Raw genomic sequence first — 23,226 nt, forward strand, 5'->3', positions numbered from 1 at the left:
TTGGATAAAAGTAACATTACACAGTAAGATTGGGCACCATTTAGTAAGGGCCTTCATAGTAGCTGATAAGTAGTGGTTGGTGGCAGTTATAACTACCTTATATTAACACCAGAAAACCACGAACCACTGAATTGCCAAAAGCAAAAAGCCACCAACCAGATTAGATATAAATTTATTATAAACAACGAACTTTAGATGTACAAACTTTCAAAAGTAACGATCAAACTGCTTCGGACATGCAAACTTTAAATATAATGATCAAGATGAGCGCTTTAGTATTAAACTTCATCAGATAGTCGGTTTAATTGCATCACTTCCTTTTATAACTTTCTTTTTTCAAAAAATCCCGCTCACATGACTCATGCAATACGTGCATGCCTATTGGTACTAAAATGACTGCTGGAAAATATTTTAACTTTCCTTAATGATCATATGGTTACAAATTCACATCTTGCGTGAATATCAGAATTTATACTTATACAAGAATTTACTAATATATGGAACAACTAATTACAAACTTATGGAATTAAAAGGTCTTAGATAAATGTACTAGCTATAATATTAAATATTATAAAATATTATAAAATATTTTCCGTAGTTAATTTCTATTAACATTTCAACATTATTAATGGAAAATATTATAATATAACCTTTTGACTTAATTTAAATAAAATTTAAAATTAGTTAAAAATAATCTTAATAAAATTAGCTTAAGAATGGCATCAGCCTATCTGAGAATATAAAGATCAATTAAAATAAAGGAAGATATATATGTGTATATTAACAACATTATTAAATTACTTAATAAATTATATATTATTAGTAAAAATTAAACAATAAATATTAATACTGAAAAGTATTATTCTTTATTATTTATTATTATTATGTACATTAAAACATGTTTTCATCATTTTCATTTATATTCATGCACATCTAAAAAAACTCCATCTTATTAAATAAATATATATTAATCAATATTAATAAAACATTTTTTTACAAAAGTTATAAACATTTTTTTATATAAAAAATCAGTTTATGTCCAATAACTTTTATTATTTAAAATTAAATATCAAATATATTAATTGATTCTTAAATGAGCTTATTTTTAAATATATAAATTATGTAAAAAGATGTCCACAATTAATACTCAAAATACATTATTTAATTCTTAATTTTCTTTCTGTTTAATGCCATCACTTTTAATATTGGTGTTATTGTACTTCTTTCATTTATACCTGGCCATGTATCCACTTGTAATTTAAATTGCCATTATAATTCTTTTTGTTCAAGCATTAAACTCCAAGGTGTTCTATCTCTACATGGTCTATAACTGTAAAATAAAACTGATGGCCATTATACTCATTAATATGTTTTGCTAAAGCGTTATTCGCTTTATTTTTTAATAGATTATTCATGTTCATAAATTCTTTGAGACAAAACTCTCTCTGTCTTACCTACATAAAATAATGAACAAGAATCACACATAGCTAAATAAACTAAGCTTTTGATCTACAGTTATATTTATTTTTTAAAAAATATTTTTTATTTCTTAAAAGAAAAAATTGTCCTACTTTAATTTTATGGCACCAGTTACAAGTACCACACTTTTTCATTCCATTTATTGCTTTATTATTTTTTGTATTTTGAGTATTTGATTTTAGTAACTCTTTAAAACTTTTCCCTTTTCTATACACTATTTTAGGGGAATTGTCAATATATTTCTTACATCGAGAATCATTCATTAATATTGCCCAATTATTCTTAACTATTTCCCTTAATATTTGATGTTCCTGTGAAAAAGTAATGATTAATGCTTTTGTAAATTGATTTTCATTTTCATCTTGGACCCTTAAATTACTATTAGCTATAGAATTTATTATAGTTTCCTCCTTAAAAATACCTGTCAGATTTTGGTCTCCATTACTTATGGTATTAATATTAATATTTTGCCCATGTAAAATTGGCACAAAGTGACCATTTAATCTTTTTTTGTGCTACTTCAGTAATTAACTTATCTAGTAACACTGATGGGTAATTTTTATTAATAAACATACTTCGTAAGAAATTACATTCTATTTGAAATTCCCCAAAGTTAGTAATCATCCGGGCAGCTCTTACCAACTGACCTTTTATAACTGATTTTTTCTGGTGTTCTGGAGGTGCACTATTATAAGGGAGGAAACTATTAGAATATGATTCTTTTCTGTGAATTAATGAAATATAAGTTTCATTTTCATAATCTTTAATTAGATTAATATCTAAATAATTAATATTATTATCACTTATATTCCATGTAAATTTAAAAATTTAAAAACTTATAACTACCTTATAGTCTGAACAGAAGGGGGGCATAGCTAGTAAACCTGTGCCAGCCTTCCCCAGGAGTGTATGTGTGTTTGTTTATAAGTCAAATCTCAAAGTGTGTGTGTGTCAGCTACTTGGGCAGGGAAATGAAGCATTGGTTGGACAGAGAGAGTGCTGGAGGTTTTGGCTTGACCACTCGGCTGAGAACTTAACCCTATAGCTGTGCCAGTGGTGACTCTTACTGGGGATCTGGACAGAGAGGAGAAACCAGCCACAGACTGACTGTGATCTCTGTGTACTCTTAAGGGAAATTGTACTTTACTGTGTGTGTACTTGTCATCCACCCAATGTGCATGTCTCTCACTGGAGTTAGTTGTGAAGACTGAAGCTCCTTGATTACTGGGCCAGTGCAGGGGTGTCACAGTCCTACTCATGCTCTAGTCATGGCACCCCCTGGAGCTTTGGGCCCCAGGCAGTGAAACAAATCACCCCTTTTTTAGTTTGCCATTGATTGTGTGCTGACCCCTGAGATTAGAGTGTACAGTCACCCTTCTGTGGGTTGCAGAACATGTGCTTATAGTTTTGGAACCATGTTACCTACAGCTTCTCCATCTTTTTGAGCTCACATGTGCTATGGCTATATCGCACCTACAGAGATGCAGGAGTGATGTAGGTTGTATTTGTGTCATGTACACTTTCTATCACTAGGGCCAGTATAAAGCAACACCTGTGCAAAGCTAAGTGTTTCTTAATATATGCTGCAATCTTTGATCCTGCAACTTCCTACATACTTCCTTCTTTTATATTCATGAAATGTCTTTACTTTTCTTTCTAGGGTTTTGACCATGGGGACTTTGATGAAAGAAGATACTGCCAGCATAGCTAGCTGGGATTTTGTAAATAATTATATGCCGTTTGTGTATACCAACATGATTTATATATGACGCTTGTGTTACAACTGTATTAGAACTGTATGTCATGTGCATATCTAACTGGCTTGTACAGACATGTGTGTTGAAAGGGTGTTTTGTAAAGGGTTTGTTCTTAAAACATGTCCACAGTCTGCTCTACTGGAAGAGAACAGCAATGTACATGCACTATTGTAACTGCTTTAATGTGTATCTTAACAGAGGAAACTGGAGGGTTAAATTCAGTCTGGCAAACTTCAGAAAAATAACTGAAATTAAAGTACTTTATGGCTAGGCCATAAAAGATGGTACTTTTCAGTTTTCAATTCAGCAGGAGAGACAATCCCCTGGATTCACGAATCCTCCATGTAAGACTTAATAAGTCTTATTTGGAGGCTGCAGTTGAATGGTATGATGTCAGCGTGCCATGAATATGCATGAGGGCATGCTGACTCAACCGTAAGTCTTACATGGACCGTGTAAGAAAGCAGGAGGCGTGTCTGACTGCTGAGAAGTCTAAATGTCCATGCCCCTGCAAGTGTTTTAAAACTAAACAAAGCAAACACACAAGAGCGAGTCTGCTCAAATGTCCCTGCACCCAACACCATACGCCCTGATATTGTAAACCCCTATCACAATCTAAAACGCAAAACATTAAATATATATTTTTTAAATCCACAAAATAGCTGCCCGTATTTGCACGTGTGTGCGCGGGTGTTCCCATTGTTTAGCTAGAGTTAGCAATTCTGACATGGAAGAACATAAGAAAGAATGTTAATACAAATCACACCAAATAGCAATAGTGTAATGGTAGAGTGTTTGCAGAAAGAAGAGGCATTCATGGTTCGAGTCCCACCACTCTCCTTACTATTTATTTTTTAAATCAGTATATGAAATAATACCCGACAAATATGTTTAAACATTACTAAAAAGCAGTGAAATGGTCAGTGTATCAGTGAACAAAAAAAATATTTTAAAGGATCCTGATATAAAATTGCCTGCAGTTAAGCAGCACTTCCCCCAGTGCAATAGAGTTGCCCATAGTTCAATGGCGCTTTACCCAGCACAATAGAGTTGCCCATAGTTCAATGGCGCTTTACCCAGTGCAACAAAGTTGCCCATAGTTCAATGGCGCTTTACCTAGCGCAATAGATTTGCCCATAGTTCAATGGCGCTTTACCCAGTGCAATGTGTTTGTGCAGACATGCACGCCGCACCAACCAGGGCACTGTAGGGCACCGAGGAGCAACGTAGAGCAAAGTTGCTTAAATGCAGCCACACTCCCTAGCCTGTCTGGATAATATGAAAATAAAATGAATGACAAGGTTCGAACCCAGGACACTGTGCATCAGAAGCAAAGTACAGAACCAGTAAGCCATAACAACATAGGAGAAACAGCCACTATTAACATACATATACTTACGAATGGTAGTTTAACCATAACTAAGCAGGTCTGCAGTCAGCCGAGAATTTTACAAAATGGCCAATCACAAAAAAGTGTGGGAAATGTGGCATATTTAAGCCCCACAGGTGGAAATACATGCCATAACTGATTGTAGCTCACATCTGCAGTTAGAATGTCTGGTGTCGGAGAGGGAACACACTTCCGAGCACAATGCTGGGGCATCGAGGAATCCAAATACATGGTTTGGCTCCTTGTCCACCGTCACGAGTCAAGACTCCTGCAGGGCCAGTTTCATGGGACAGAGTACAAGGCAGTGGCTTGGAACCAGTTAGCTCGTGACCTCACCAGTGCCACAGTCGTTCCTCAGACTGATGAGCAAGTCCATCACCACCATGCAGACCTGAAAAGACGAAAGCAGGACCGCCTGAACCAATGGATGCAGGAGGCCCGTGGGATGCGGGATGCCCCACAACTGAGTATGTAGCCATGGAATGCAGTATGTAAGAATTGATAATGGAGTATGTATAACGGATAGGTATGTCTCAATATCCCTTTATTTACTTTACAGCTGCAGGTGATCGTGCTATGAATCAGCAAGCCTATGCTGATAGGCTGCTAAGGCTGCGCCACTAGGCAGGTTAGTGATTATTATGCATGCATTGTCATATAAAATATGGGAGAGAGCATGAAAGAAAGTGTTGTTGTCCAATAATACAGCCATAAAATTGCCTGAATAAGTCCTCTGCATGTACTGTCAGATAAAAACATCAGAGAGGCAGAAAACGAGTGTAGAAACCCATTAAGAAAGGTAACATATGTCTGGAATAATATCTCTGCAGGCACTGTCATATAAAATAAGTGAGTGAGCCTGAAAAAAGATCGTTCTAACCTATTAATAAAGGTATAATATGTCTTAATAAGTCTTATTCGGAGGCTGCCATATACACCGTTAAAACAAATAAAGGAGTGAGCCCGTGTAAAAGCGTGTAATGTCATTAATAAAGGTCTAAAACCCAGAGTGTGTCTGTGTCACAGAGTCCAAAATGTTGTTGTACCCTTGCAGTATACAAACAGTACTGTTTGAAAAGGTGCTGGCAACCCAGAGTTGTGCAGTCCCATATAAAGTGGGTGATGGAAGTACTAGTAGCTGTGAAACATATACAGTCCACAACAGGCAGTTACTGGCTGGTATGAATAAGTAAACCTGGCACACATGTAGCATGTTATTTTTTCCCCAGAAATGTGAGTGTGTGTCAAGAAATGCAGGGTTCTGTACAAATCAAAGTGAAAATGTCATGTGAAAACATCCAAGATATGTAGATAAAGAAATAGAAATGCAATCAAGAAATATGTAGCAGTAACATCTGCATCCTGGACAGTTACTATGTTAGATATAGGACAGGCATATATTGAACTAGCCAAACCCATTACACAATCTAATGTATGGTGGTAAGTGTAATAATACAGGAAGGGGATATACACTTGCAGTCACTAGGAATGTAGTGTAGACTAAAAGGTCATTATAAGATGTTAACCAAGGTTTTTTTATACACCCTACTGTATGTGCATAAACCATGCAATTCCACACCTCAGTGGGTATGTGTCATCTTAAATATTTGTTGGGACATATGTCCTATTGTTCTATAAATATTTGCATTCACGTTAATGCATGTGCCCTGTTTAAACACCAAAATCATGGTGGCCTGTTGCTACCAAACACCCCTGCATGCTGTTGGAATAACCACGGTGGTTCAATATATGCATGTGTTGTGCTTGCTGTTCAACTGTTGTACCCTTGGTGTGTTGGGTTAATGGCAATATTATTGCATGCTGTTACAACTAATCTGGAATACAAATAGTATACGCTCGACACAAAAACCAAGAACCAAAAGTGGACACGGTTGCAATAAAGGCTGTCTTCCAAAATCACAACACCTCCAATAACTCCACCAAAGTCTGCAGGATTCACAAAGTGATAATTCCACCAATGGTAATCAAATATTAACTTTTATTCGACACAGACAGATGTACGCCAAAAAATATATATAACTGGGTAATGAATAAAATACAATAAAGTCAATAATGCGATTTAGCGCTTTCGTCTCCCACTGGAGGCAGAACCAATACATATAGTTAATTCGACTCCTTAAATACTACCCATAGTTCGAATTAATGAACTAATTAAGTACCAAGTGATTAGTCACACAAAATCAATAAAATTAAAGGTATATGTACCTATATATATATACTTATACACACACAAAGATGAGTATGAATATGCAAAGATGACTATACAAAGATGAATATACAGAGATGAATGGGGCTGACTTGCTGCATATGATTGTTATAAGTTTTCTTATTAAAGCAATATTTCACCATACCAGTATTTTGTATACATCAATCCATACAGGTGCACAATTCTTTTCATTCATAAAAACACTTGTATATTTTGTTTAATGAGAAATACTTTGTTTAGTGAAATAAAGTATTGAAATATTGACCCATATAATTAGAAAAATATGTATAAAAAATATGTATAAAAAATATATATATATATATATATATATATATATATATATATATATATAAAATTACTAGATGAAAATCAATATAAGTAATATAAATATATATATATATATATATATATATATATATATATATATATAATTTTGATAATATTGATAATATCAATGATAATATCAATTTTATTATAGGGTTTTACATTAAATCTAGTCATATCGGATGTGGAGTGTAGTTTTTATAGCTTTTTATAGCTTTTTTTAGCTTTTCATAGTCTATTTATGTATTTTGTATATATTATATATATATATATATATATATATATATATATATATATATATATATATATATATATATTACTTATATCGATTTTCATCTAGTAGTTATATATATATATTTTTTATATTTTTTATATATATATATTTTTTTTTATACATATTTTTTATACATATTTTTCTAATTATATGGGTCAATATTTCAGTACTTTCTTTCACTAAACAAAGTATTTCTCATTAAACAAAATATACAAGTGTTTTTATGAATGAAAAGAATTGTACACCTGTATGGATTGATGTATACAAAATACTGGTATGGTGAAATGTTGCTTTAATAAGAAAACTTATAACAATCATATGCAGCAAGTCAGCCCCATTCATCTCTGTATATTCATCTTTTTATATTCATCTTTGCATATTCATACTCATCTTTGTGTGTGTATAAGTATATATATATATATATATATATATATATATATATATTATATATATATATATATATTAAATTTTATTGATTTTGTGTTACTAATCACTTGGTACTTAATTAGTTCATTAATTCGAACTATGGGTAGTATTTAAGGAGTCGAATTAACTATATGTATTGGTTATGAAGAGGTCTCCAGTGGGAGACGAAAGTGCTAAATCGCATTATTGACTTTATTGTATTTTATTCATTACCCAGTTATATATATTTATTTGGCGTACATCTGTCTGTGTCGAATAAAAGTTAATATTTGATTACCATTGGTGGAATTATCGTTTTATGAATCCTGCAGACTTTGGTGGAGTTATTGGAGGTGTTGTGATTTTGGAAGACAGCCTTTATTGCAACTAATCTGGAATGCTGTTTTGCTTATGTTGTAATTAAACACACCTAATAACAGAATGTATGGGAAGGCCGGTCTCAGCGGACCCACCTGTCCCTCCTCAGCCCGTGAGTGCACCTGGCACCAGCAGGTCCGGTGCCCAGCCCGGGCTCCCCCCCTCCATTGGTCCTGTGCCACCTTCGGGTGGAAGTGCTGCAAGGGGATGGGGCTTGTCCCCCCCATGCAAGCATGGGCAGAGAAGGGCCACCTGTCACCCTTCAAAGGGTCCAGGCTGTGGTGTGTAGGGAGATCCAGCATTCAGTCGCTGATTGCCTACACCAGCTTGATGCGAGAGTGGCGCATCTCACGGGTGAGCCTGCCCGTCCTACGCAGCCCCCGGCACATCCACCCTCTGGGCTGTGAAGGTTCAGTGGTGACTGCCCGTGGGTGGGGATCTCAGTTCCACTGTTACCATCTGTGGGCTCATGGGCTTGCAATTTTCAAACATCCGACCCCGTCAATTGTGTTTACCCACCCCATGTGTCATACACCGCCCCTGTATGCATCTTGTCTGTCTTGCCTGTTTACCTTCCCAACCTACCTCCTCGGACATACCTACTTCCTCTACCTCACTTCCCACTCTCACCTGAAAAAAAAAAAAGGGCAATCTGTACCCAAAAAAAATTACGCCCCATACATAGCTGCCCATTTCGCACACATGTCCATCAGACAAACATGTAAGCTGTTAATTAGAATTGACAGTACAACATACTTTGTTGTCCTCACCCCTCTCCCAGGGGTGGAAGGTTTCAAATTTCACTCCAAATTCATTGTATATGCACAGCTGTTGCTGTTAAAGAAATGGGCAGCTATGGACCTTCCCTACACCCGTCCTGCACATCCTGAGCTTGTTTACCTACTGTGTGTCCCTCTTTGTGCCCCATTTTTCACCACTTTCCTATCTCCCCATTTTCTTTTCTTTAAAAGAAATTAGCGTGGGGGTTAGCGGGAGTAAGCACTTTTAAGCAGTAGTAAGAGGGTTTAAGCGAGTGTGCACATGTGTATGCTTAGCTAAGCGTCAAGCAAACCCATGCAAATCCACTTACAACTGCTTAAAAGTGCCTTAGTCACTCTATGGCAGGGCCCTTGTTCTGCTCGGCAGCAAAAGAAAATACCTCTGCCAGTCTCGAAACCAAGACCATTGACACAATAGACTGCATGAACTACCACTAAGCCACAGAAGATACACAAATAACTTGGTTCTGAAATAACTATATCATGCATTACAATGAGGGACTGTAAATGAAAATTAGGAATGGTATAACACTAATACTTTTCTGTGGGTCTTTACCAGCAGTGGTTGTGGAATTGCATGACATGACTGTGAAAGGAGAACCAGCCATCCTAGCAGGGAATAATGTTACAGTAGCACCTTACAAACACTACACAGTATCAGACCAGGATTAATACTGGCCACAGGAATACAGTGCAATAACCACATTTGTATGGCAGTTAATTGTGTAAGTGAGAAAAAAGTACATACTCCCATATATCCTGTGTTAGCATTTGGAGGGGTGCGTACATGTCTACACTGAGATGTGTGTACTGGAAGCAGCAACATTTAGGTTTGAGTACAACATGCATATCACTGGCTACAACTCTAGCATCAGATAAGAGACATATACCAACCTTCAGAATGACACAGTGGTGTCCAGAGCAAACAAGCATGGGCCCCACCTTGGAAATCTGAAAGGGCTATGCCTACCTAAACTAGCATTTTATAGCAGTGGGCTGCAATCAAAGTGAGTAATGCAGTCACTAAACAGCAGGCTGCCTGCAATTACTGAATGGTGGGCAGCAATTGGTTCAGAGGCTGTCACATGCACAAGTGCAGATACCTAGAAAAGCAGGCTGTACCTGCAGTCCACACATGCAATTATATCATGTGCTGAGAGAGAGAGAGAGAGAGAGAGAGAGAGAGAGAGAGAGAGAGAGAGAGAGAGAGAACGAACATTGAATAGAGGGCGAAACCAAAACAAACACCAATAAAAAATAAAAACTACAAAACCATAACACACAGAGCAGGGAAATACTAAGGTAAGGTATATAACTCACATGTATGTGTTGGCATGTTGTAGATGTTCCTGAAGAGTACTCTACACACTACAAATCATCCATGTGTGGCAGCAGTATGTATCTTTCTGTATCTGCACATGTGCATAGGGCAAGGGACATACTGCAACTGTTAGTGAAGGGTGGACAGATATCTGTCAGTGAAGGTTGATATGTGCATATATCCATGCAGGTCGTAGTGTGTGGCTTAGAAAACAGCATGCAATGCGCAGGAGCGGCCATAGGTCAACTGGTGCCCTAAGCAAAAGGGCTCCACAGCGCCCCCTACCACACTTCCTGGTGCCCCCATCCTTGTCATACTACACCACGTAAATAGTGGAAAAGCACCCCTGATAGAGCGCCGCCCTAGGCGGCCATCCAGTTGGCCTATGCCTAAGGTCAGCTAAGGTAGTGTTGATATATGTCATGTGGTGGTTAAATGCTGTGGGACAGATGTGTCAGATCTGCTGTGTTACAGCCAGTGAGGCCTGCTAATGCAACAAGGGCTGAGGACACCCACATGCATTCTCCACAACATTGTGCAATTTAATCGCATACCTGTACATCCCACAACTGTCGCATAAGTGATATCCCCACCATGAAAGGTGGACTGTACATGTGCCTATATGTATATCCATGTAGACAGCAATGGATGTGTATAGATATGAATGTATGTAATATATATATATATATATATATATATATATATATATATATATATATATACATATAGAGTGAGAGAGAGAGACAGAGAGACACGGGTTCATATGTACCGCAACAGGTGTGTGGTGACCAAGGCATGGACTGTAGACAAGTGTTGATACTGCAGTGCCATTCCACCTTCCCAAAACAGTATACCTATTAACTACCACATAGGTAGAGATGTGCCTAACAGTGAAGGTGTAATAAGGGAACATGGGACACAGGTGGACAGTAGCCTCCGCTTTGATGAAGACAGTGCCACACTACACCTGTAATCTGTCTGTGTGGTATGTGTCATGACAACAGGTGTGTCAGCTATGGAAGTATAGGGTAGAGTTCCCCTGTACTCATCACAATGCCCTGTGTGGTAGGTACTTCACATGACAACTACACCAGGTGAACAGACCACAGACAGACCCCCCAGAGGGTAATACTGGCTGCAAACAGATGCCCTATGCAGACTGACTCACAAAATCACAAGTACACTGTATTGCATACTGGCCACACAGAGGTGACCTCTGCCGGACATACAGAGGTATGTCACACCCATAGCTGGGTGACAACCACCATGGCAACATATCACAACCCCTCGGGGTTACATGCTCTAGGGCCCTAAACCTTGTCAGCTCACTAAACGGCACATGCTGGAGGGATAGGTTCCCATTTCAAAGATATGCCATACACCAGAATAGACCCCATAGCAATAGCAAACAAGGCTCCTCCTTAGCAGATGTTATAAATACCCCTGATGATTGTGTGGGAGATTGGTAATACACCCCAGGAAACACCTATGTGGTTCAGGCTGGCAGGGGCAAGTGAAATCAAAGTACATGTGTGTCAAAGGCCAGGGTAGCATATGGCTAGGCTGCCGTAGGCCATAGGGCCAATAGCATATTACCTACCTATGACACTATACACTCACACATGTTCTTAATGCAATAGCTGCTACGTGACGTTGCACAAGTGTAACGCTGAATGTGTGCAAGGTTTGTAAAGGTGTGATAGCTTAGTGTGATGTTGTATCTGACATGGTAGTGCCTATCCTAGCTGTGAGGACAGCAACTGATGTGTGATGTACTGTTAGGCAGACATAGTAGTACGGCAGATGATGTGAAGTAGTTCTCCATTGATGAATGTGGTGTCTTATTGTAGGCTAAAGCAATACATGTATGCTTAGTGAGTGGTACTGCTGGTGAATCCATCACCAATATGAACTGTAGTACTACCTGAAGCTGTAGGCCTAAACAGCACAGTATGGTGTGTGTTCACATTGCTTGGAAACACTGTCATGTATGTTTCCTGTAGTCTCCACAGAGGACAGAATGCAGTCATAAGGGTGTGTAAGTAGTGGCACACAGTACCGTATGGTACACAGGTAATGCTCAACTGTGTTGGCATACAGTGGTGCGTTGTATGTTTGCCTGATGTGTGTGTGATTATGCCTGTACAATGGCTGCGATCATATGTGTGTTACAGGGTAAATGTGTGTATCCAGCAACATATATAGTCTGTTACAGCAGTATGCCACCTATAGTAACAACTGGACAAATCTGTTAGGCAGGGCTATGGCATCAATGACTAGGGTGGTTGATTGATACTACTGTACCTGTACTATACATCCATTGCAATGGATGACATCTCTGTTCGTGCATCAGTGTGATATACACCCCTGTCTTGAGGTTGTGCAATGTGCCACAAACAGTGTGACAGGTACTGCTGTATAGTGGTGTGATATATAGAGTCTGCCAGGCAGTGTTAGTTAGTTGTGGAATGAGAACCAATAAGTGGTATTGAACGTGTGCAACCTCTGACAGCCAATAGGATGGTATATATGGCAGTAAAGTGATATCTGTGGGTAAAGGTGTAAAGTGTGACACAGGGCACTCTCACTCATATTGTTCATATATTTTTTATCCAGATGGCCCACCACCACAACCCAGTGTATACAACAGAGGAGGAAGAGGTGATACGCAACTGCCTTTTGCAGCAGTACACAATGCTCTTCTCCAGAAGCGGCCAGCAGGAGCGGACTGCACTGTGGCAGGAACTTGTTAGTTAGGTAAATGACATAGGCATGCATAACCGAACATATGAGCAGGTACTCCATCACTGCAGTGATTTAATTAGACAAGTCCGGTGGCATACATCTGATATCCAAAGACAGCAGCTTGCCACAGGTGGAGAGGTGGCCATTCATCCCCCCCCCCTCACCAGAGTGGAGGAGCTGCTCCTAAGCATGGTGGCTCCTGGACAACAGCTACAACAACCACTGACATGTGTTGTAATGGAGGCCGGAGCCACCCAGCACATCCACCTTGAGCAAGCAGGTAACATGCCCAATCTGTAGAGTACAGTTAACTGTATTGTTAGATTATGTGTACGTGAGATGTGTACTGTGTGTTTAGCAGTTCAGCTGCCTAGTGTTGTGCAATATGGATAGTTTGAATAATATCCCTTCACCTATACCTATGACTGTTGACTGTTGTTGTACTGCAGTTTAGCATACCCACTGTAGCAATGCCACAGTTGTGGCACCTGATGAACCCTCACATATTCTCGTAGGTCCCTCTGGTGTGACGGCAGGGCAGCCGATCCATGCTGGTGAGTGTGTTATACCTGCAATGTTGGTAATGAAATATGCATGTCATAGGTGAGGTGTAGACCATGTACACGTAACACATCTATGCATAATCCATGATGTGCATGTTTCCTGTGAGATGTTGCACAGCTCAGTAATGTCAGTAGCTGCCTCAATGACATGCAATAAACAGAGCATGAAACAAAGTTGTGGCAACCCCATACTGCACATTGGATAGGCATAGTTGCAACACCTGTACACAACATAACACATTGATCACATGCAGTACACAAAGTCATGCTACATATGGCGTAACCACACACCCGCTGTAAGGTCACACGTCAGTATCCCACATGTCATCCACACACACATGACGTACCTCGGGGGTAGAGGCCTATCATGGGGCTGTGCAACACTACACATACAGTAATTTGAGGCAATGCTCCCTACTGGGCATCTCATACACCCATGTACAAAGTGGCTGTGTAATAGTGAACGTATCCACGGCACTGCATTTCAGGTACAGCATGCTAGGTGGTGGTCTGTCACACAGTAGTAGCCGTGAGTGACCACACGATGCATGATGATGATGATGATGATGGCACATGGTACTACACCTCATCCGGTTACAGTGACCACAGTACTACAAATAGCAGTCTTTGCTGTGCACCTCATTGTTCTGTGTGTGCAAACATATGCACCTATACACACCATGCATAGCATGTTGTGTGTGTGCTTACATATGCTAGTATACACATTCTGCACATCAGTCGCCATCTGTACAAAGAGTCACATATATGTCCTGGAATGCTATTGGGTGTATAGGTCACATGACACACATTGGGTATGTGTGGTGTTTAATGCTGCAGTTGTGTAGCATGCCATGTCGTGGCTGGCACTGACATATCTGCAATATGTGCCACACTCACCATAACCACTGTACAATGTCCATGCGAGCATTGGCATTCCGTCACATCTACATGCACCACTCATCCCATGTCTGTACATTGCATGCAGTCGCTAGACCTGTTCCCACTAGTATGTGCTATGGACACAGACGCTGTCATCAGACATGGCAATCTATGTGTCACACAGATAACACATGCAGCCATGGTATGTATACCATTGAGTGATGGTGCACATGACATTTCAGAGCAGATAATACTTGCACAGCAATGTTGTGTCCATGTGCACACTCTGTTCCAGGGTGTACCCAATCACTGAACAACTACACACATGCATCAAAGCCATGTATAATGTCATTAGATAGGGCTGTCTACACTTGTACTGCATGGTCTTGAGCAACACATATTCTGCATGCTGACACGTGTGTGGTGAGTCTTTGCCTTTTGATACTGTCACCCACCATCACCCACTATTGTGTATGTGTTGGATTGCTGGTGTGTGTGTATGTGCTGTGGTGAGCAGTCTATTTATGTGCATGTGTGCATATGTTCATGCGTTCATGTGTGCATCTTTTCATGTGTGCATGTGTGCATGTGTTCATGTGTGCATGTTTTCATGTGTGCATGTGCGCATTTGTGCATGTGTGCATGTGTTCATGTGTGCATGTATGCATGTGTACATGTGTTCATGTGTGCATGTGTGCATGTGTGCATGTGTGCTAACATCACGTACAGATTGTAAAGTGTGTTTCCTGTCTTCGTTCCACAGGTGCTGAGTTAGGGGTGGCTGAATGCAGCAGGGAACCTGATGTCACCACCACTGATAGTGGAGATGATGAGACATGTATTGTGGCACAGGAAGGTCTGACAGGGTCTGTCGTTGGTCCACCAATCGACACTAAACAGCGGTCAACCCCATCTATGCACACATTCATACTGCCAATACATCCCTCGTCACCAATGGCCTTAGCTGAGGGGCAGCATACAGTTGGCATTGACCAGGAGAGTGTGGTATCTATGGCACGTGCATCCCCTCACACCAGCCATAGCCAGATTACTGGAACAGTACCACATTGGCGGATGTCCAGGGGTTCTTGGGGGAGCACCACTGGTCATATTGCCCCTGGCAGATGTGCCCTCAGAGGTATTACAACCTCCAGTATGTTCCAGGCTGTAATGCAGGCACAGGCACGTATGGAACAGTACACCCGACAGGGACTAAGGGTGCAGAGGGCGCATTACACTGCTATCAATGACAGCATCCCTGACCTTGACGGTGCCATCCGGAATTACACCGAGGTCATTGATAGCCGGTGGAGGGAGACATTAGATGTCCTCCATGATTTCTTAGCCATGAGCCAGGACCATGCAGGATGGATGAGAAGCCGATGCAGATGCATGCCAGCAACAGCATCAGCTGGCAGTCGTCATGGACGGACCGTCGTTCACAGCCACTCCAGTAGTGGCAGTACCAACCCTAGCAATGCTGGGGCTGGCCTGTCCATTGACCATCCTACTAGACCACATCCACATGGTACTGGCCAGTCCCAGCAGGGGCATGGGTCCAGTCATCATACCTCTACCTCTGATGACAGCACCCAGTCAGGGTTGGTACCCGATACTGCCCGTAGCACCCCTGCTAGGCACAGGTACTGTGTTCGTGGCCGGAGACATTGATCTGTATGGCCTAGCAGGTATAGTCTGTGGCTGTCCCACAACCACCTATATATGGCAGCCACATGGTGGAGATGTGTGCATGCAGACGCACACACATTTACCATACAACTAGGGCTCACACATACACACACACATATTACATCAACATTGGTCCATGCAGAACTGTTGTCCCTCACACACCCACACACACACACACACACACACACACACACACACACACACACACACACACAGACATGCCGATTGGATGGGTCAATGTCGGGCTCTGGCAGACCTACAATACACCCTGAGCATATGATGACACCTGTGCCACCTCCTGTCATCTGTAACATTGATGCAGGAACAGGCTAACATGGTTCTGATGCACAGGGTGACGTTATAGCAGTGTAGCAATATTAGCAAGTTGACAACAGGAAAGTGTAATGATATCCTTGTAGGTATACCTGAACAGGCATTATGCATCCCAGCTTAGATAGTCATTGTAGCATTGTTTACACCAGTGTTAGTCTTGAGTATATAATGTCCACCCATGTGACACTTGGCTGAAGTGTACAGTGTTGCCAGCATGTGATAGTGAGTGGACAGTACGTGTGTGATGTGTGCATTACAAATTAGCGGGTGTACATCTGTGAACATGGTGTGTGCGCACTGTCTGCATCTACGTGCATAGTGGACACGTGGGATGTGAGACTTACCCTGTTCTACACATTGTTAACATATCATGGTATCTTTCGATGGCCAGTATGCATTCTACTACAGATATGTACTAACATGGGTACACATGTGTGTATGACATGGGTTGGCACTATGCTGTGGGTGATACTGTTGATATCTGTCAATGATCTGCAGTCTGATAGTATACACCATCTCAACAGCATGACTATAACCAATCATTAGATGATGTCCTGACAAATGACTCACAGTTGTAGGGAACTCAGTAACAGTTGGATCATCCCAGTATATATAATTACAGTAACCAGTTGTATTGACCGCCACACGTTCCTGGGACCACACCTGTGTGGCATATAGCCCTCTTAGGTACATGCAAATACACTAGGGATATGTCCATCAACATCTGAAAATGCATGCATTGGCCTACACTGCATTCCCTGGATGGGACGCATATCCTACACAAGGGTATCATACAGACAGATACCTGTTGTCCAATACATACTGTATAGCAGTAAGCCATCTATGCATATTCATCCACATTTACTATACATACTATCCTGACAGTACCACATAGGTGGTAGCCCTCAACATGTATGTTGGGTACCAATGTGTACAGACAGACACATGTTATGTCATCTGTTCCTTGGTATCCACATATCCATAGGTATTGTGGGGTCCCTCGGTGTTTCACATAACACATTAGAGGCCTGCATGCATATCCACGGGGCTGGTGAACATCTATAATGACTGCCCATTATTGCCAATCGTTGTTGTGTATGAACATGTCTGACATATACCACGGCAATTACCCTCACTCACAGTACTCTGTAGTACCTGTCATGGGTGTGTGTGGCAGAGATGTCCTTGGCCACGGATCACTACATTGGCCGGGCTTGACACAGACATACATATGTGACCTATGATTTGTGAAGCAGCGGCACAATCTTTCGAAGGTTACAAATGTATTCATGTTGTATGCAGGCTTCACACCTATGTACTGATTGAGGTCACATGTACACATATTTATTTGACATGCAGATACCAGATGTGTACAATGCACATACTGTTTGAAACATTTGTCATACCATAGTAAAAGCAAAAGCCACACTGCATTGATTACCTGTGGCACATGCACAGACACTTGGCGTTTGCAGGACTCAAACCCATACCTATGTTATGAGACTAGAGAGATACACATTAACATGGTACGCTATATGTATGACTGAGTGGTTTCTGTTCTCCTTGAATATTTGTAGGATTCTGACATCATCGGACATTCCAAAGAGGGATGTACCTCTTTTAATGTGTTTTCCCAGTCTCCAAAAAGGCTACTCCTCTCAAAGGAAACCACACACATACACACACACACCCCCTTCCTAATTATGTTGTGATACTAGAGAGATACGCATTAACATGGCGCGCTATATGCATTACTGGGTGGTTTCGGTTCTCCTTGAATATTTGTAGGGTGCTGACATCATCGGACTTTCCAAAGAGGGATGTACCACTTTTATTGTGTTTTCCCAGTCTCCAAAAAGGCTACTCCTCTCAAAGGAAACCACACACATCCACACACACACCCCTCCCTAACTATGTTATGACAATAGAGAGACACGCATTAACATGGCACACTACATGCATTACTGGGTGGTTTATGTTCTCCTTGAATATTTGTAGGATGCTGACATCATTGGACTTTCCAAAGAGGGATGTACCTCTTTTAATGTGTTTTCCCAGTTTCCAAAAAGGCTACTCCTTTCAAAGGAAACCACACATATAAATGCACAGACACCTGGGGTTTGCAGGACTCAAACCTCTATCTATGTCATGATGTTTGAAAGATACGCATTAAACAGCACACGCTATATGCGTTACTGGGTGGCTTCTGTTCTCCTTGAATATTTGTAGGATGCTGACATCATCGGACTTTCCAAGGAGAGATGTACCTCTTTTAATGTGTTTTCCCAGTCTCCAAAAAGGCTACTCCTCTCAAAGGAAACCACACATATACACACCCCTTCCTAACTATGTTATGATACTAGAGAGATACGCATTAACATGGCGCGCTATATGCATTACTGGGTGGTTTAAGTTCTCCTTGAATATTTGTAGAATGCTGACATCATCAGACTTTCTAAAGAGGGATGTACCTCTTTTAATGTGTTTTTCCAGTTTCCAAAAAGGCTACTCCTCTCAAAGAGAAACCACACGCATGGCATTTGCAGGACTCAAACCCCTACCTAATTATTTCATGATATTAGAGAGATACGCATTACCATGGCATGCTAAATGCATTACTGGGTATTTTATGTTCTCCTTGAATATTTGTAGGATGCTGACATCATCGGACTTTCCAAAGAGGGATGTACATCTTTTAATGTGTTTTCCCAGTCTCCAAAAAAACTACTCTACTCAAAGGTAACCACACACATAAACACACGCACACACCCCATACACACTTGGCGCTTGCTGGACTCAAACCCCTATCTAACTATGTTATGATACAACAGAGATATACATTAACATGGTGCGATATATGCATTACTGGGTGGTTTTTGTTCTCCTTGAATATTTGTAGGATGCTGACATCATCGGACTTTCCAAAGAGGGATGTACCTCTTTTAATGTCTTTTCCCAGTTTCCAAAAAGGCTACTCCTCTCAAAGGAAACCACACACATAAATACACACCCCCCCCCACACACACACTTGGCGTTTGCAGGACTCAACCCCTACCTAACTATGTTATGATACTAGAGAGACACGCATTAACATGGTGCGCTATATGCATTATTGGGTGGCTTTTGTTCTCCTTGAATATTTGTAAGATGCTGACATCATCAGACTTTCCAAAGAGGGATGTACCTCTTTTAATGTGTTTTCCCAGTCTCCAAAAAGGCTACTCCTCTCAAAGGAAACCACACACATCCACACACACACCCCTTCCTAGCTATGTTATGACACTAGAGAGATACGCATTAACATGGTGCACTACATGCATTACTGGGTGGTTTATGTTCTCCTTGAATATTTGTAGGATGCTGACATCATCGGATTTTCCAAAGAGGGATTTACCTCTTTTAATGTGTTTTCCCAGTTTCCAAAAAGGCTACTCCTTTCAAAGGAAACATCGCACATAAACACACACACTTGGCATTTGCAAGACTCAAGCCCCTACCTAACTATGTCATAATATTTGAAAGATACACATTAACAAGGCACGCTACATGTGTTACTGGGTGGCTTCTGTTCTTCTTGAATATTTGTAGGATGCTGACATCATCGGACTTTCCAAAGAGGGATGTACCTCTTTTAATGTGTTTTCCCAGTCTCCAAAAAGGCTACTCTTCTCAAAGGAAGCCACACGCGTATCCACTTGGCATTTGCAGAATTCCAACCCCTACTTAACTATGGTATAATACTAGAGAGATATGCATTAACATGGCATGCTATATGCATTACTGGGTAGTTTATGTTCTCCTTGAATATTTGTAGGATGCTGACATCATCGGACTTTCCAAAGAGGGATGTACCTCTTTTAATGTGTTTTCCCAGTATCCAAAAAGGCTACTCCTCTCAACAGAAACCACACACATCCCCTCACACACACACTTGGTGTTTATAGGACTCAAACCCCTATTGAACTATGTTATGATATTAGAAAGATCTGTATTAACATGGTGCGCTACATGCATTACTGGGTGGTTTGTGTTCTCCTTGAATATTTGTAGGATGCTGACATCATCGGACATTCCAAAGATGGATGTTCCTCTTTTAATGTGTTTTCCCAGTCTCCAAAAAGGCTACTCCTCTCAAATTAAACCACACACATACACACACACACACACCCCTTCCTAACTATGTTATGATACTAGAGAGATACGCATTAACATGGCGCGCTATATGCATTACTGGGTGATTTATGTTCTCCTTGAATATTTGTAGGATGCTGACATCATCGGACTTTCCAAAGGGGGTGTGCGTCTTTTGATGTGTTTTCCCAGGTTCCAAAAAGGCTACACCTCTCAAAGGTAACCACACACACACACTTGGCGTTTGCAGGATTCAAAACTCTACCTAGCTTGGTTATGATACTAGCGAACTATGCATTAACTTGGTGCGTTATATGCATGACTGGGTGGTTGGTGTTCTCCTTGAATATTTGTAGGATGCTGACATCATCGGACTTTCCAAAGAGGGATGTACCTCTTTTAATGTGTTTTCCCAGTCTCCAAAAAGGCTACTTCTTTCAAAGAAAACAACACACATATACACTTGGCATTTGCAGGATGCAACCCCCTACCTAATTATGCTATGATACTAGAGAGATACGCATTAACATGGCACGCTATATGCATTAGTGGGTAATTTATGTTCTCTTTGAATATTTGTAGGATGCTGACATCATCGGACTTTCCAAAGAGGGATGTATCTCTTTTAATGTGTTTTCCCAGTCTCCAAAAAAGCTACTCTTCTTAAAGGTAACCACACACACCCCCTTGCCATTTGCAAGACTCAAATCCCTACTTAACTATGCTACGATATTAGAGAGATACGCATTAACATGGTGCGCTACATGCATTACTAGGTGTTTTCTATTCTCCTTGATTATTTGTAGGATGCTGACATCATCCAATTTTCCAAAGAGGGATGTACCTCTTTTAATGTGTTTTCCCAGTCTCCAAAAAAGCTACTCCTCTCAAAGAGAAACCACACACATACATCCCCCACACACTTGGCATTTGCAGGACTCAAACTCCTATCTAACTATAGTGATACGCATTAACATGGCACGCTATATGCATTATTGGGTAGTTTATGTTCTCCTTGAATATTTGTAGGATGCTGATATCATCGGACTTTCTAAAGAGGGATGTATCTCTGTTAATGTGTTTTCCCAGTCTCCAAAAAGGCTACTCATCTCAAAGGAAAACACGCACACATGGCATTTGCAGGATTCAAACCCCTACTTAATTATGTCATAACAGTAGAGAAATACACATTAACATGGTGCTCTATATGCTTACTGGGTGATTTCTGTTCTCCTGGTATATTTGTAGAATGATGCCATCATCAGATTGGACATGGTAATGTGTGTACACATTGTTTTGCAATTCCAGGAATGATCCATGTAGGTTGGCAGGTATCAACAGCTTGTACAGGACCCCGTGAGTCTCACCTTGTGTGATCTATCTGTGAACACATTGACATCCATCCATATGTCAACACATATCTATGGACAGATTGTTGATTTTTTGGATACGACATGTGTCTGTGATATTGATGAAGAGCTGTTCAAAGTCTATGTGGGACATGTGTAGCTCTGTTCCATGATGTATGTCCTGGTTGGCTGCCTTGCAGATGGTGTAGCATGCTTGGGAGCCATGATCTGCACATGAACATACCACAACTGGTAGGGTTGTGTGTTTGTTGGTTTCCAATAGCTCTGTTTATCATGTCTGCCATGATGCACTCCATGGCCTTGCATATCAGACTTTATAGGCTTACTAGACTACACTTCCCATGGTGTGTTGTGCACCCACACATGTGGGGAGTGCCTTATGTTGCTGTAACACATTTGACGGTTCCAGGTCCTGTGGAGTGGGTGAGGCTCAACAGACTGTTCAGGTGCAGGGTCTGTTTGTTCTGTAGTGCATGCATGACACATATTTGGAAACAATGTAATCCAATTGCTGCCATGCTTTTGGATTTGGGGGGAGTTGTTCAGCCATTCTACACATGATATCTCCTGGTATGATATCAGGGGCTATAGTCTGTGGGAGGTGGGTATGTATACATGAGCCTGTCTGATAGGATGTTGGCAATGTCAGTAAGGTACAGTTGTCCCTGACTCAGCACATATATGCATGTACATTACTATTTATTACATAGCTGAAGGACATGTCATGAATCTCAGTCTGGACACCTTCTCAGCCACACTTTACAAAACTCCAACAAACCTGAGCACTAATCCCGGTAATACTCTTTTACACACTTAACACCTTACTGATCCTTTGTGCTCAGGCTTCAGAGTATGTCATCATAATACACTGGCATGTCCAGGGGTTGGTTTAATGTGTATTCTCCAGTCCAGCTAGTGAATTTTGTGGTTATGACACAATGTCACATCTGCCTCATGTACACAGACGACCCTCTCCTCCTCACATCACACTCACATATATGTGGAAGATGTAACAATATTGACATACAGGATGCTGAGCTCTCTCGACACATGACTGGCATAGTCTATCAGGTGGTGAGGGTGACCACACACACCACATATCAGTCTCACATACACCGATAGTGACAGCACACAAACCACATTATCACACATACGCATATTTGGAGGCTCTACATACACTCT

This window comes from Protopterus annectens, chromosome 1.part0, assembly GCF_019279795.1.
Source record: "Protopterus annectens isolate FY-2018-M chromosome 1.part0, PAN1.0, whole genome shotgun sequence".
Lineage (NCBI taxonomy): Eukaryota > Metazoa > Chordata > Ceratodontiformes > Protopteridae > Protopterus > Protopterus annectens.